This window comes from Phyllostomus discolor, chromosome 6 (assembly GCF_004126475.2).
Source record: "Phyllostomus discolor isolate MPI-MPIP mPhyDis1 chromosome 6, mPhyDis1.pri.v3, whole genome shotgun sequence".
NCBI lineage: Eukaryota > Metazoa > Chordata > Mammalia > Chiroptera > Phyllostomidae > Phyllostomus > Phyllostomus discolor.
The window spans coordinates 43,398,867-43,416,362 of NC_040908.2; the positions used below are offsets into that span (position 1 = coordinate 43,398,867).

At 43.6% G+C, this 17,496-nt stretch overlaps 2 non-coding genes across 2 annotated transcripts; both read left to right on the plus strand.

Moving 5' to 3' along the window:
• Positions 1–14,375: 14,375 nt before the first annotated feature.
• On the plus strand, positions 14,376–14,455 carry LOC114501196. Its single transcript, XR_003684951.1, has one exon. It is a non-coding gene; the product is annotated as a small nucleolar RNA U2-19 (small nucleolar RNA).
• A 162-nt stretch (positions 14,456–14,617) lies between these two features.
• On the plus strand, positions 14,618–14,687 carry LOC114501194. Its single transcript, XR_003684949.1, has one exon. It is a non-coding gene; the product is annotated as a small nucleolar RNA U2-30 (small nucleolar RNA).
• The last annotated feature ends 2,809 nt before the right edge of the window (positions 14,688–17,496 follow it).

Consider the following 17,496-nt stretch of genomic DNA (forward strand, 5'->3'; position numbering starts at 1 on the left):
TCTCCTTCCTTTCCTCTCTCTCTAAAAATAAACAAATGAAATCTTTTAAAAAAATTTATTGCCCAAAATATTATTATTTGGATAAAAAATATTATTACCCAAATTGACTAGTGGGGTTTGTTTATTATTTTAAAGCTGACAAAGGGAAATTGTACATTTTTTTGCTCCATGTGGCTGTCCTAATTGGGGCTGAAGGTACAGGCATTTTTTTAATCCTTCTCAAGAAGGAAGCAAGAGGACAGAGAAGATTGGCCTACAAAACCCAAATTCAGTGCTGTTCTTGGTCAAAATGACTCTTTTCCCTCAATCCTCAGTTCAAAGTCAGGCTCTTCGCTCATAGTTCAGAGCTAAAAGTGATTTACAGATTAAAAAAAAAAACAATTCCTCCATTGTATTGGGGTCTCAATAAATGCTCTGAGTTGAAATGGAACAAAACAGATGGACAATGTCATCAGGGACCATAGTCTTAGATTTTATGGAATCGTATCTGACTGAAGAATCGAGGCAAACACAGGGGTGGGGCAGACAGATCTGAGTCTGCCTTCCTAGTTGCTTGACTTGGGGCAAAGATTCCAAAAGAAGTTGGCACCAAATATAAGGGAGCCCTAAATTTTCCAGTAGGGAATCCTCCCATAATATTTTGGTCAATGTGAGCACATGAAACTTTTAGTGACATAGATAAAATCACGATATGCTTATTCAATTTATAAATTTAGCTTTACATACATCTTTAAAGCCACTTATACCTTTATTTATTTATTTATTTACTGCATTATACAATGTAATAAATTAATTTATAAATTCTGCTTTTTTCTACTCTCATACGTCATGAAACAGATCTATTCAAACTCTTCACGTGCCTCTTGGTCATCAGCGTCCTCATTGTCCCTAGAGCCATTTATTAGGCACTCTCACTTTCATTTGGATTGTTGGAGATTCTCTTGGACCCTGTATGGGATGCTGTCACTGGAAATTTTATCCCAAACCACAAAGTGCCCATTCGCATAGCATTAGTCAGTTCATGTTTTCATTGGTCTTTCCAGCATAACTACTCACTGTTCTGCTTTTTAAAGTGATCATAAAAGGCTTGTTTATAGCAACTTACAGCATTGCAAATGTGAAGTCATATTCCCAGGAATAACTAACAAACTGTGTTACATTTTCTTACCTCCTTTTGTACTAAGTCGGTGATCTCCCTAAACTTCCAACACCAGCATTAATTGAGGTCATTTAGGCTAATGTCATCGTCAATCTCTACTATGTTTGTTAAATATAAAGAAATTTAGAAAGCATTGGTGTAACAGGAGGTTGACATAATGCAAACACTGCAAGGACCCTGTGATATTGTGATTTACAGTAAGAAGTAAATATATTTGGTCTTCATCCCATTTCTGACACAGAGTTCCAAAAACCCTTGAAATGTCCTAGGTGGTAAGAGCCATGGAGGTGAAATGGATGTCTTTTGTTATTTCTATAGCAAGCCCCTTTCAAACACACCAGAGGTTATTTTAATGAGGTGAATTTTGGAAAGCCCCAAAATAACCTTAGGATGGGGGCTGGTTGCCAGCAGAATCAACCAGGGGATTAGAGAGTTGGAATTTTTAGTCCCTCCTGCCTGACCTCTGGGGAGGGCAGAGGTACTGGAGGTTAAATCAATAACCAGTGACTAATGATTTAATCAATTATGCTCAAACCGAGTGGTTACTTAGGCTAATGTGTCACGCCCACAGCAATACTCCCGTGCTTGGAGTCATGCTCCACACAGTGATTTCAAAACAGGCAAATACTTTCTAATGTATTCAGACAAGACGCTGATTTTGAATGCTGCCACCTCCACTCCTCTGGGCAGAGCCTCACAAGTTTCTGGTTCCCATTCCCGGCCTGCACTGTGTGAAGTCCCAACTGAAGCAGAGCTGAGGTTTGCTCTGGGAGACCAGTCTGGGCCTGGGGTGGGGTTGGAATTCTGGGGCTAAGGGTCACCCAGAGAGGGGAAGGGGCGTACACATTACTAAGACAACATCTGCGAATAAGGGCTAGCAGCCAAAAGTGGGTTCAAGCCCAAAAAGCCAAAGAAGTGTAGAAGTTGGGTGGTAATTCCATGCGCAGGCCAGGACCCAGATAGAGAGAAATCACAAGAAAACTAGTAATCAGACAGGACACAGTCAGAAAATCAAAACAGAATTCATATTAACTTAAATGGGTTTCACTCCATCATCCCGTTAAGGGGACTTGATCACAATCCCTGAGGTACAGGTGAGTATATGCGTGAGAGAGATTCATGTGTATAATGGGGTACCAGAGCTGCCAGCTTCCTGCCCTTAAGGGGCTAAAAAAACAGGATCAATGGAGAAGGACAAAATAAATATCTGCTGAGCACCAGGCATGCCAGAAACAGCAGGGCTCCAGCTCAGCTACCAAAGGGCCTAGACTGGAAGCTCAGCTCTAGTGCTTACAGCTGGCTAACCTGAGCCCCGTCAGGAACACCTCTGCTCTCAGTTTCCTACTTTCAGATGTGGGTACTAATACCAGCCTCTGGGGGCTGTTGTGAGGACTGCATGAGCTAATGCATGCTGGGTGGGTTAAAGAAAGCCACCAATGATTTACTATCCCAGCCCCCCCCCCCCCCCCCCCCCGTTAAATAGTGGAGTCTATTTACCCTCCCCTTGAGCCTGGTCTGTTCCTGTCACTGGTTTTAATCATGTGACTGGCAGAATAGTGGCCCACCCTCCCCAATATGTCCTTGTCTTAGTACCCAGAACCTGTGACTATATTATGTTCATAATGAAGGGGAATTAAGGTTGCTAATCAGCTGACCTTGACGTGGGCAGATGTTCTGGGTTACCGAAGCAACCAAATGAAATGACAGGGGTTGTTAGAAATGAAGAGGGAGACAGGAGAGTCAGAGTCAGGACACAGTGTGAGAAAGTCTTGACCAGCCATTGTTGGCTTTGAAGATGGAAGGAGCCACTAGCCAAGTAACATGGGCAGCCGCTAGAAAACAGAAAAGGCAAGAAAATGGATTCTCCTCTAGAGCCCCCAGCGAACACCACAGCCCTGATGATACTGTGCTTTTAGCCCGGTGAGTTTTATTTAGGTTTTTGACCTCTAAAACTGTAAGATAATAAATTTGCATTATTTTAGCCACTAAATTTCTGGGTTGTTTTTTTTTTTCAGCTGCAACACAAAACTAATTCAAGCCAATAGAACAGGGCAGAGTTATGCCATGTAATATCTAAGACTGGGACTTAAGAGGCCTGTACCTTCCAAGTTCATCCCTCTTGGAAGTCAGCTGTCACATAAGCAGCCCACCTATGTTAAGTCACCATGCTGTGAGGAAGCCCAAGCTCCTCATGAAGGAATGGCAAGTTGCCAGACCAGTGAGCGAGGCCTTCTGGTCCCTCCAGCCCAGCCCAGCCTAGCCAGCAGCTGAATGAAGTGAAAAATGTGACCCCAGCTGCCACATGCAGGACAGAACCATCCAACTGAGCGTGCCTAAACTCCTGACCAGCAAAAATGTGAGCAAATAAAATGGCTGTTGTTTTAAGCCCCCCAAGTGTTAGCATTGTTTTTATGCTGCAATAGATAACCAGAACTGTAAAACACTTAGAAAGGTGCCTGCCACATCATAGGCGTTCAATACATGTTGATTATTATTAGACTAGTTTAGTCATACATGTATAAACTTCTCAATAACCATGCTAAATGGGTGTCTTAGCCCATTTTGGCTGCTATAACAAAAACACTACAGACTGGGTGGCTTATAAGCAAAAAGAAGTTTATTTCTCACAGTTTTAGAGGCTATGAAGTCCAATATTAAAGAACCAGTGAATTCCATGTCCAGTGAGGAATACTATCCTGATTCACTGATGGAAGCGGTGTGGGAGCTCTCTGGGGCCTCTTTTACAAGGACATTAATCCCATTCATAATGACTCTACCCTCAGGACCCAATAATCTCCCCAAGGCCCTAACTCAAAATACCATCACTTTGGGGATTAGTTTTCAATATATGAATGAGGGTATGGGGGCAGAAACATTCAATCTGTAGCAGTAGGTATGGTCCATCTGTGACAGTTGAGATTATTATTGAACAAATATTCCCTCCTTTTCCCCTCTCACGATGAGCAGAGTGTACTTCCCATGCCATTAATGCTGGGCTTGGCCTTGTGATTTGATTCACCCAATAGGATGTTAGCAGATGTGACACTCATAGGGGCTTTAAATGTGCTTACACAATGGGACTTCCCAACTTGGACTTCTGCCATTGCCATTAGAGAATGCCCAGGAAGCCTGTAAGTCACAGGAGAGCAAGGGACACAGAGCAGAGCCACCCAGTCACCCCACAGACTTGTGAGCCTGGTAATACAACTTATTGTTTTATGCCAATAAGTTGTGGAGTGGCTTTAATGCACAATACCTGGCTGAGACACAATCTTTAGGTGAGAAAATTGAGGCCCAGAACCTTGTTTAAAAACAAGACAAAGCCCATGGGAATGTTCATAATAAAGGAAACTTTTTATTTAAAGAGACAAATGAGAGTCCCTGTACTAGTTCCTAAGGGCTGCCATAACAAATGACCACACGTGGGGTGACTGACAATGAGAGAAATGTGCTCCCGCACAGTTCTGGAGGTTAGCAGTCTCAAATCAAGGTGTCAGCTGGAACGAGCTTCCCCTGAAGGCTCTCGAGGAGAACCCTTCCTTGCCTCTTTCTGGCTTCTGGTGCTTCCTGGAAATCCTTGGTGTTCCTTGGTTGTAGGCCCATCACTCTAGTCTCTGCCTCCATTGGCACGTGGTCTTATTCTTTGCCTGTGTCTGCGCGTCTGATTCTCCTTCTCCTTCCTCTTAGGAGGATACCAGCCCCTGGATTTAGGGCCCACCCTCATCTTAACTAATTCTATCTACAAAGACTCTATTTCCAAGTAAGATCACATTCTGAGGTTGTGGTTGGACATAACCTGTGGTGTGATTGTTTGGGGGCCACACTACTCAACCCAGTGCAGCCTCTCTGTTTAACTGAGAAACTACAGGTGTCATCAGGCAGACTATGCTCAAATGAGAGCTTCAGGCAAAAGGTCCAAGGGGCAGCAGTAAAAATCTTGGGGAGAACAGGTTGGGAAGGCTTCAGGCAGAAGGTAAGATTGAACCTTCACTTAGACACGTCATAAATCTCTGACAGTTTGGGAGCTACAAAAGAATGTTGTTGAATGCTGTTTCTCTGAGCCCACCATGGAGGTGAGCGCTGCTCACTTTGAATAAAATTCTCAAGCCATTTTAGAAGGTCCCACAACGGGAGGCCGTGTTCTGTTCCCTGGGTTTCTTGTTGGCACCTTTGTGCTGTGCTTCTGTCCTGATGGGCCCCTCCCTGCTCTAATACCTGCTCTCCACAAGGAGACTTATTTATGGAGGAATGTAATTCAGAAGGTGGGTGCCATGTGAGTCTCAGCACAACTACTTTCAAATGCCTACAATCTGGCTATTTCAAAACCAAATCTATGTATGGACAAGACCAAGCTTGCGGTCCTTAGTTAAGACACTGTGCATGCCAAGTTCAAAAGAAGAAAACACTGCATCTAGGGCTAGCTGATCCAAAGGCAAAACGGAGTGTAAAACATCACTATTCAAAATCCCACTGATTAAAATTTTCTTTAACATCCATGGGCTCTGGGATCAGGCAGACCTGGGTTCAAGTACCATTTCTGCTCCTTAAAAGTGATGAGAACTTGATACGTAGCTGCTCTGCACCTCAGTTTGAAAATCTACAGACTGGTCCTAATACCTACGTCAGCAGGCTGCTGTGAGGATTACATGAAAAAGTAAAATGCAAAATACTTAGAACAGTGCCAGGTCTGTAGTCTGTAGTAGGGCCTCAATGTGTTAAAATGTTCAGTTCTGGGCCCTTTTCTTTCTGGATTAGCTGTCACTGATCTCAGGAGAGTCTCCAAGTGTTAGAATTGTGCATTCTCTTCTATCACCAGTCTGTCCTGGGTACACAAGAAGGGCAGGGCAGGGAGACACCAGACTTGGAAGTTTAGAAGGAGATTGGACAATGCGAAGACTGGGAACAAAAGAAACACACAAGCACTAGGAAAGGAAGCTCCCTCCCCAGCACCCCCGTTGGTTGCAGTGGGTTTTTTGTCCCTCATGAAAGGAGGGCAAGGCAGTGGTGATCCTGCAGAGGAACAGGGGAAGAGCGTAGGCTTCCTGACCAAGGCCGCAGGCTTGAGGAAGGGGCGAGAAGGGGTCTGAAGAGACTTGGCAAGTAGCTCAGGCAGAAAGAGCCTGCGCTGTCCCCTGGAACCCAGAAAGGGGAACAGACCAAGTCAGACAAGTGCAGTGGTGACAGAGCTAATCTGGAAGTGGGGCCGCTCTGTCTGGCCCACCTCACATGGTAATTAGAGCTAACATTTACAGAGCCCTTACCCTGGTTATATATCAGCTCATTTCATCTTTATTACAGCTCTAGGAGGGGTTAGTGTTATTACCTCCCCTGAGGCCCAGAGAAAGTGTGTGGTTACCAGTTCCAAGAGGAGATCCTGTGAGAGTTAACCTCCTGGTGTTACACTCCTGAGGATTCTTCTGTCCCCCTTAACCCTGGGTCTCTGACACTTGACTGTGACCCTGCCATTGGAGGACAAGTTTCTGCAGCTCAGCCTTACCACCCCTTTGCACAAGCTGGTTGTATTTGCCCTTTGCTATAGGTAACAGATACTGTGACACTCCAACCTCACCCTGAGGTCATGAACCAGCCAGGCTTGTCCTCTGTGGCCTGTTCTCTGGGAGCTGGGAAAGGACAGGCAAGATTCTGGTAGTAGAAGAGGGAGGCGAGGGGATTGCCCCAACCCCCAGATATACAACTTCTCCTGCTGTCAGGCAATCGAAAAGTCTTAAGGAAACAAATCTTTTGTTCTATAATTACAGTAAGAAATTTAAAGGGCAAATACCACTAGAAGAAAAAAGTTGGTACTGACTGGAACTCACACTAAGTCTGAATGATTCTGAGATCTGAGTTCAGAGCACAGAGAAAGCAGAGACTGGGGCCATGGTTGGCAGTAAGGACAAAGAGAACCCACAGGAGGAGGAAGAGGCAGACAGAAAGGGAAGGCTTGGTTTAATCAAAATGAACGACAGTTCCCCCAACTAGTCCTGTCTGGAAGAGCTCATGAGATCCAGCTCCTGAAATCTCCAGATTTCAGTCAGAACAATGCTGGGTAAGCAAGCAGCTCCCTGAAGGTAGGGGGGTGGGTGAAAGTGGTTGGACTCATTCACCGGACACCGATTTGCCAGAAAAGGAAGTGGGGGTGTCAGGGACATTATTTCCACTTCCTGGATACATAGTCAAACATGGAACAACTGAGTTCTAACCGGACAAGGCAATAAAATAGGCGACCACCACAGGTGGTACCACACCCAGCACACTGCAGGATAGAGTAAGAGCTAGTAGCAGCATTTTTTAAGTCTTCCAGAGAGCAGTGCCTTGTTGCCACCTTAAATCTAAAGGACAAAAAAGGTGCCCAAGACTACTTTTTTTAAAAAAGCCAGTTCCAAGAAAGTTGGACACAACCTCTTTGCCTTTTAACAAGATTAAATAAATGTGGTACACTCAGTCAAAGGACAATAGGGCACTACATGACCACTGAAGGAACCTGGCTGCTTCCTATGTATTGGTCTGAGATGACCCCCAAGATAAATGTGAAAAAAGCCAGAGGCAGAACGTCTGCATAACATGTCCCAGAGTGTGCAAAACACATTTTAGTACATTTGTGCAGAATAATAACATGTGCATATTCTTGCAGATGTGTAAAATGTCTCTAAAAGAGTACACACGAGTGTGTATGGGTTACTAAAAATAACAACGGAGTTTTAAGTCAGGATAGTGATCCTCCTTGTGGGGGACCGTGGGTGGCTTCTAGGGTGCCGCTCTTTAACTGGGTGCTGGTTACACAAGGTGTTCAATTGCTGAATGCTCATTCATCTGTATTTATGATTTGTGTGCTTTTCTGTTATGTACTCTGACACAGATTTTTAAAAACTGATTTGGGATAATAAATAAAATAAGCAAATAAATTATATGGAATACAGTTTTAAAATAATTTTGAAAAAAAATGAAAACAACTCCAAACTCACACAATCAAAGAGGTTCTCAGCCCCTTTCCCAACAGATTAGTCCTGACTATTTCTCACACACCCAATCCAGGACAGGGGATAAAAGAGGCTTAAGTTTCAACGTTCCCCAATCTGGCCTCATTTACTCTTCCTTCACACTGACCTCAGCCTCTTGTTTATCAATTGCTTCAGGACTTTTTTTTTTTTTTTCAAAACAGATTAAGCCACAGTTGTTCATCTGTTCACCAAAGTCTGCCCGCTGTGCAATCTGCGGCCCCCCAGGGGTGGGGGTGTTGAAGAAAACCTGCTGGCTGGGAAACAGAAGGGGAGTTGTTTTATTTCGTGTGGGTACTTTTCAGTGTCAGCGGGCATACTTCTGGTTATTTAAAAAAAAAATTTTGAAGAGGTGAAGACAATTGCTTGATCCTTTTCATTGAAGGGTAAGAAAAAAAAACAAACAATTTTCCTAATATGAGATGGTGATATTTCTTTTTCCTAAGGGGATCACAGGTTGCCCCAGAAAGAAAAAAAATCACATCTCTCCAACCCCATTTTCAAATGTGATCCTAGGCATTCCCTTTGAGGGAAGTTGGGTGTTTGCCCAGGAAGTTCAGAGCAGCAGCCAAGATTCACTCACACCTGGGATGTACGACCTCCTGGAGCAGGGGCAGGAAGGAACCTGGCATTGATCGATGGCCTCCCGTGTGCCAGGCACTATGCTAGGCACTTCCACCACTATGATATTCCTATCACAATAGCTAAGAAGTAGATCCTGCTTTTGTGCCCATTTTACAGAAGGAAACCCAGCCTCTGAGTGGTTAAGGATCTCACCTGAGGTCACACTCTATACATACCCCAAAATGTTATGGCTTCTAAGAACACTATTATTACTTTGGATTCTCTGGAGCTCAGGTGGGTGGTTCTCACTTGGGGTCTCTAATGTGTTGCAGCTAGATGTTGGCGGTAGCTACCGTTATCTGAAGGCCCTACTGAGCTGAATGTCCAAGTGTGACCTTGTTGAACAAATACTGGCTGGGGTTGTCGCCCAAAGTGCCTGCATGGGACCTCTATCAGCGAGAGTGTCCCAAGAACAAGCATTCTGGGAGACCCAGGCAGAAGCTGCCAATCTTCTGTCTTAGTATCACTTCTACTGCAACCTCTGGGTCAAAGTGAATCACAGGCCCAGCCTAAATTAAAGGGGAGAGGGAACAGATTCCATCTCTTGTGGGAGGGGGAGTGGAAAAGAATTTGTAGCTACCTTTAATCTACCACACCTAGAAAATGGTGAAGCCAGAACTTGAATTCAAGTTGGCCTAACTCCTTCCTTTACAGCCACCTTCAGGCTTAATTATGAACCTGCTCGACTATTGGAAATGGCCACTATTGATTCTGGTTTTCTAAAAGGAAGTTGGGTGGTAATGTCAACATTGGCTAGATGCCTCTTGATAAAGAGGATAGTGCAGAATGCACCGAGCTCTACCAGGAAGGACCCCACTCTTCCCACGACCCATAGAAAACTGCTGTTTTTCCTAATAAAAGATGAGAGTGTCTTGGGAATCATTGAGCTCAATGCTTGTACAGCTTCTGAGATGCCAGGCATGCCTCCTTCTGAAGTGCCTGATTCTTTAACCATGAGTTGGTGGGCCCTAGTTGAACCTGAACACTGTTAGGAGTTCTCTGGGGGTTCTCTAAGAAGTGCTATTTGGAATACTGAGTAAATGTCTGTGAGCCTGAAAAACAACTTTACAATGGTTCCTTTTAGAAATAAGAATTTAAGCCCTGGCTGGCGTAGCTCAGTGGATTGAGCGCGGGCTGGGAACCAAAGCGTCCCAGGTTCGATTCCCAGCCAGGGTACATGCCTGGGTTGCAGGCCATAACCCCCAGCAACCGCACATTGATGTTTCTCTCTCTCTTTCTATCTCCCTCTCTTCCCTCCCTAAAAATAAATAAATAAAATCTTTAAAAAAAAAAGAAATAAGAATTTGAGCCACATTCCCCTGACACCTGTCCTTGCCCACTGTCCCAATGGTAACCCACTTCTTCAAAGGCCCATCTGCATACTACTCATCTCTGGTCCATCTCTTCTGTTGCATCCAATGCTTCTCTCCATTTCTCCATTGTGCTGTCTGGTGTTATAAAGCTAAGGCATAAACGGGCTTCACTGGGGTATACAAGAAAAGTCCAGTCACCCCAGAGCACCGAGGTTCAGTCAAGGCAGGTCAGGGAGGAAACATTCTATGGAAAATTGAGGTCTTTGCACAATAGGAGCAAAGAGGATGTTTCATTCCTTCAGTACCATGCAGATTGCATTCATCCCTCAAACATTTCCTTGATGCCTGCACTGTGCCAGGCTCCACCTTCACCCTCTTGTTATCCTAAGCACCTCTTCCCTGGCCTTGCCCACTGTCTCTCCTCTGAGGCTCTTCCAGACTCCGCCAAAGGGCACAGCCTCCTGCTTCCTGTGTTCACTGACTAAAGAAACTTTACCATTAAATTTGAGGAAAAGGCTATAAAGTCAAAAAAAGGAGGCAGCTTAAGGAGTCCAAATGTGTCAAATTGGAGAGTTTAAAACCTGATTATTCTTTAGACATGGACCTCAGAATGGTTCTAATCAACATTTATTGAATGATGAAGCAAACTTTATATTAACGTGAGGTGTTGGTAGGTGAAAAGGTTTTTCTAATAAACTAATCATTAGAAAACATTGCAAGAGGGAGTTTAACTTAATTAAGAGGATAATTCTCAAACCTATTGTTTTATCCATTCTGAATAATAGGCTTCATATAAATTTCAAGTGTACCTTAGGTATTTGTTAAAGAAAGCCTAAGTATTGTCTCCATGAGACAAGATTTCAAACCAGTTAGTTTGTGTTGGCACTTAAAAGTGTGGACAAAAAGTGGGGGGCGGGGGGGGGGGCAGTCCATGGAAAGTAACCTCACAGGGTGATCCAATCATAAATTTCTAACTGGGCAGGTCCTGGTGGGTAGTCACAGCCCAGGCCTGTAACTTCTTTAGTGAAAGGTTTTAAGCGAGTGTTGTCCATTGTTCCTGTGCATCTAGGTTAACACACCTTTGAAATACCAGAAGTAATAATCCTCAAAGGGCGTATTAACCCTCAAGAGAGCACATAATCTTGTTCCAATCGTCCTCACAGCCCCTCTTTAATTTCAAATGCATAAAAGAAGCTGCGAAACTCTGGTTCTCTGGAGAGTTGAGATCTTGCTCCCTGGCATATGTCATCAGTTTGGCTCAAATAAACTCATAAAGATTCTCTACAGGTTGGGATGTTCTCATGTCGACAAAAGTAATAACAGTGAATGTATTTCAAGTAGCCCTTCTCCAAACTAATTCAAAATGGTTTGTACCAATTCAAAACAATCTTCACCGCTTTCTCCCACTATACACCAGATGTCCTGACAAAATAGCTCTTCAGAACAACCTAGTGTCCTAACCTGTCAGATAGAGATAGTAATGGCAACTGTATCATAGAGTGGTCTTTGAGAACTGAGTGAGATTGTGATGAGAAAATATTTTGAGACATTTACACATTTTTTACCCTATATGTATTTTCTAAGGTCCCTTGCTCCACTCCCAATTTAGTCTGCAGTCTTTCCTTATCATCTGGAAGGTGTAGCAGTCATTGTCTCAGGGGAGGAGTGAGAAGGCAGAAAAGCCAGAAAACTAGTTGGAAGAGGTAAGAATGAGGCTTTTTGACTTGTAGAAATTTAACCCTTGAATAAATGAAGCATCAAGTTTGTGCCATAAATATTAAAACGGAAAAACAGAGAACTAGGCATCTAAGAATTATCCAGATTATGGAAGGGAGAGCAGAGGTGAAGAGGCAAAATATTGATAGAAGGGTCCCAGAGAAATGGGCTTGCTCCCTGGGAGGTGGGGTGAGGGTGAGTCTCCTGGCTCTAAGACAGAGGAATTTGTCAAGCAGAAGTGCTAAGAAGGGAGATGGGAAATACATGTGGCTTTTCCCAGGTGCTGGAAATAGTGGCTTGTTCTCTGTGAAGTGGGAGGTGGTTTTGAGGTGGCAGGGAGAACCATGGCTTTGAGGTGTGAAGCAAAGAAGAAACCCAGACGGGGCCTGACGGAATGTAAAATCTAGCGATTGGATCGGCGATGTTAATTAGTATATTGGGACCCACAGAATGGAGGCCGCCCATGGAGGCACAAATCTAAGCCTAAATCAGCCTGCACATACTGGAAATATCTGTCGGGGAAACCTAACATACACCAATCACAAGCCTCCAACTCAGCTTTAGTTTATCTTACCCTAGAAAAAAGGACCTACTAGCCTTACAAGGAAATCCCTGACATCCTAGCCAATCCTGTCCTGTTTCTGAGTTGCTGGATGCTTCTAATAGTCCATATAAAAGTCGCTCTTGCACAAACATTCTTTGGAAAGAGTATTCCACTGCTTCTGAGGCACTGTCCTTAGCCCATTAGTTGTTTTTCCTTGACTAAAGGATATCGAACTCAAATTGTTTCACTTTTGTCATTCATAGGGTGCAATGGCAGATGCCACTATGGATAGATGAACTGTAGGACCTCGAGTCCCAGCCACTCCCTCTCACCTGGAACTTAGACAAAACTTGAGATAGAGCAGAAGCCAAAACCAATTGAAATTCAATTTCTGCTACCCAGAAGAATGAGCATTTAAAGTAGAAATTAAGGCCATTTATTTAAAAATAAATGAAGTAAATTGAATTATTCAACTCCTCATATCTCATCCAGACCTTGAGATTTATTCACACTCTAAGGTAATATGTGTAAGTGTCTGGTATACAATAAGTGCTCAATAAATGCTAGTTACTATTATTATAAGTACCTTTGATCCCAGGAAAAGACACTGAAGAAAGTCCTATTGTAAGAGTGAAACACTTGGCTTCTCTGACTCCACCTTACCCAAGCCGGCTTTGATCCATGGCCTTCAGGCTAATAGCTTCTGCTTAGTCCTGCATGTAAACATGCTAATCAATTGGAGGAATTCTGCTTGCTGCTTGAGTGTAACAAAAACAGCCCCTTATTAGAAAGTGTCTCTCCTGAGGAGATGAGGAAGTATGTATACAAATAATGGTGTTTATCAAAGACTGCAAGAACCTGTGACTGGACTCACATCCCCCAGCAGGATCTTCCTCGGACCCCGGCTGACTCCCAGATGTCTGCGGTGGTCAGTCACCTCTTGCTCTTCCCATTGCCCCATCCCTTGAAAAGAAACCTGAACTCTGTACTTTGGGAAGACAGATTTGAGGAACTACTAGGTCTCCCATCTTCTTGGTTAGTGCCTTCTGGATTGATAAACCTTTCCTTACTCCAAACTCTGACATTTTGAGTTTTGGCCTTTTAAAACATCAGGCACGTGGACTTCATACCCAGTAACACTGTGACACACTTTAAGAAAGCCTTATTACCTTCTCTTCAAGAACCAAAGAAGGAAAGGGGGTCCACTTTATTCTTGCCCACAGATACTCAAGTTAGCACTTCGAACAGTTATGGTGGGAACATGGTCCATTGACAACCTGGAGAGGACAGCAGTAGGGAGTCTCCATGACTGGTTGGGTGAGTTCCCTCTTTAATTTCTTTCTTAATATTGACTTGGCTACTTAGGGACCTCTATAGAGAATGCTATGTACTCATCAAAGGCAGCTTCCTTTTGGGTACACAGTGAGTCTACATACCACAGTCTGTCCTGGAAAGTTAGATGGGATCATGTGATCAATTCTGACCATTGGAAGGGGACAGAAGTAAGAGATGTCACTGCTTGAACCCTAAAAGCCTTTTATGTGATCCTCTACAGCTGGAAGAAAAGGGCTCTGAGGACCTAAGAGACAGGCAGAGCTGCAGACAGGAGGAGCCCAGGTTCCTGAGAAGCCTCACGTAGGAGAGCCACAGAACTAGGACACTCAGATTGGACTGCCACTTAGTGAGAAAGAAGCTTTCCTTTGGGCTAAGCCATTAAGATGTGGGGGCTGTTTGACAAAGCAGTCAACTCTGATACACACTGTATAAATATTAGAGTAACTTTGTCAAATGCAATTGTGGCTCCTACCCCTGTATCCCACTTTCAACCCCTGTCACCAAACTCGTTAATTTTAGCAGCCTTCCCAGAAGTCAGAGTGTGTGAGTACAAATGCAGTTTACTTGCCTCCTCAGTGTTCTTTGGTATTAGCCATATAAAACAGTGATGCAAATTCTAGACTGAGGGAATTTAGAAATGGAAGGCACACGTGTGAGGTTTTCTGAGAGCTGCTCTTACTGAAGTGGATCAAAGATGAAAATGGCCAAATCTGAGAATCAGAAGACCTTCCAATCTACCTGATGCATAATCTCTATAGTTTTGAGAAGCAAAAGTATAAAGTAATTTATAATAAGGGTGTGCACGTGTGTGTGTGTGTGTGTGTGTGTGTATACAGGTGACAATGGATAACTGTGAACTTGCTGTGGGAAGAATCCGATTGGGGGCGAGGGGGACATGTACAATATGTATGAAAGTCTGATCAGTTCTGAGCAATGATGAAAACGTTTTACTACTGACCTTTGTAATTATGAACGTGTCTACACTTGATATGAGGTCAGAATTGAAAACAGCACACAAGTTAGGAGGAAACCAAAGCCGTGGCCGGCAAAGTACTGACTTAAGAAGCTGTAGGCTGGATAGTAAACCAAAATGAGCACCCACACCTTCAGAGCTCCCTTCAGTGCGCCTGTCGATACATCTGGGTGTCTAGTATTACCAACTCACACTTTAGAATTACAGCAAACTGTGTTAAAATTCTGGGTCCCCCTCTTACCAGGTGGACCATCTCAGGAATAGCATTTAACGTCTGTAAACAGCATTTAACCTCATCTATAAAATGAAGATAATAATAACAGCACTTTCCTTTTAGAGTTGTTATATCAACTAAACAGATTAATGCATTTAGAGTGCTTAGTATACATCTGACCCTAATAAAATTTTACGATGTTCATTTCTGCTGTTATTTCGAAGAACACCGAAGTTGTATAAAAACAACGCAACAGCTTTCGCAGAATAACATCCCCTACAGCTTGAGGATTACTTCTTGTGTGAACAGAATTCTGCATTCTCTTGCTGTTAAAGGACTTCAGGACCTGTCACTCCAAAATATGCTGCTTTGGTGTATTGATTCTTTTGAGCTGAAGACACTTGATAAACAGCAAACGCAGACAGAGGCTTTCTCTGAACTCCACTTACCTACCTAAAGACAGATCCTCCAAAAGGAATCCAATTGTCATAAATCCCCTCCTTTCTCCGCAGGATTTTCATCAACCTGGGAAGATTGACTCTTATCACAGGAGAGGTGATAAGAAGTCCACACCACACCCAGACAAACTTTGTCACACACTATCCTATCTCTCATCTATTTTTCTAAGCACCTACTCATCTTTCCTAAAAGTTATTTACTCTCCCCTAAGTGACCTACATCTCCCCTTACCCTTTCTCTAGTAAGATGGCATATAAACTCACAAATCCCATTATATTTTGGGGTATTGGCTTTTTAAAATTTTCTTCATGTAATATTAAAAATTAATGAATGTGTATACCTTTTCTTCTGTTAATCTGCCTGTAGTCTGTTATTTCACAGACCAGCTGTCGAACCCAGGAAGGTAGAGGGAAACTCTTTCTTCTCCTACACTTTATTTACACTTTATTGATTCCTTGCCTTATATGCCTGTCTTCTGCCAGATCGTAAACTTCTTGTCACTTTATCTCTTTCTGAATCCCTCAGGGCATGGGAGTCTGACTTGTACTAAAATAGGTGCTCCCTTGAAGCTTGTTGGGGAGCAGAGCCTGGCATGGGGAAGGTGAATGCAAAGAATTTGAGTTTCTCACTCCTCATTCTTATCCAGGGTTAACAAGGACCCATGCCTGTCTTCTTCAGGACTCTAGTTCCTCCTGTGATGAAGAGAAGTGTGGACCCCAAGAAGAAAGATTCATTTGACATGAACCTCAAGAAGAAATTTATCTGCTGAGATGGACTTTCTATGGCCAACCAAGGGCCCAAATTTTATGACTAGGAAGAGTCTAGCAGCATTTGTTGACAGGCTTCTCATGTACTCTGTACACCCAGAATGACCTCAGACTGAACTCTTAGCTTCACTATGCTCCTGCCATCTGAGTCAACCATTATAAGGGAATTCCTGGGTTTGTCTTTCAACCAATAGCCTGAGACCTGTCCCTTCCAATCTGAACTTCATAACTATATCTCCATTTGCATCTACACTGACCAATCAGAACTGCTCTATACTGACCAATGAGCATGCATGCAACGAAACAATCAGAGCAGCATAATTCAAACCAATATGGAAATTTGGGATTTTGTGTAAATTTGGAAACCTCATTTGTATAAAATTGTACCAGTTGGAAATTTGGGAGGGAACTTTCTCCATAAGAGACAGCCTCCCCTTTGTCTCAGGGAATGCAGTTTTGGTTTCCACTGGGAACTGCATTTCACTGGTTTGTAAACTATTTCACCTGAGTAAAATCTCTTCTTTTCTGCACCTAATTGGGAATTTGGGTCGCAGAAGGCAGCCACTCCTAAATACCAATGACCCTCATTAGAAAAGACCTTGACCTTGATAAGCTCTAGAGAAGCCCCCTAGGCTTCTCACTACCCCGTAGACCACACTGTGTACAGCTTGGGGTGAAATGGACCTCTCCTCAGCCCACATGGCATGCAGGCCCCTGCACACCCAGGTAACCTCTGACTGTGCTGCTCTGTGCAGTTCAGACCCAAGGCTAGATCCTCTTACCTGACAGTCCTGTCGATATAATGGGTACATGGCTAAGCAAAATGGGCAACTTTGTTTAAGCCCTCAAAGCAGCAATCTAAGGACTTCCTGCTGCTTCCAGGGCTTGGTAGAGGCAGGAAATCATCTTGGAGCAGATTTTCTTTATTCTAGGAAGATACTTGGAGTGGCCCCCTCTTGGTCAGGTCATGTAAGTGTAAATTCAGTCACAAGGGTATCCAACCCAGCCCACATTGGTTATGAATGTGGCCCAAATGCAAAATCGTAAATTTACTTAAAACCTTTTTGTTGTTGTTGTTCATCAGTTTTCCTGAGTGTTTGTGTATTTAATGTGTGGTCCAAAACAACTCTTTTTCCAGTGTGGCCCAGAGATGCCAGAAGGTTGGATACCCCACTCTAAGGGATACCCCCTGCCCTGGCAGAAACGCTGCAGTGAGATCCTTGTGGAAAACAAAGATCTCTCTGCCACCCTTCACATGCGGAGTTGATCTCAAGAAAAAGGAGGGCCAGTTTGAAAAAAAATAATAATAATAAAGGCCCAGAAACTTCCTGGAGCTCAGGGATGCTGAGGTTGATTAGAAAGGTGGTCAGGAATACAAACAGGAGCACACCTTC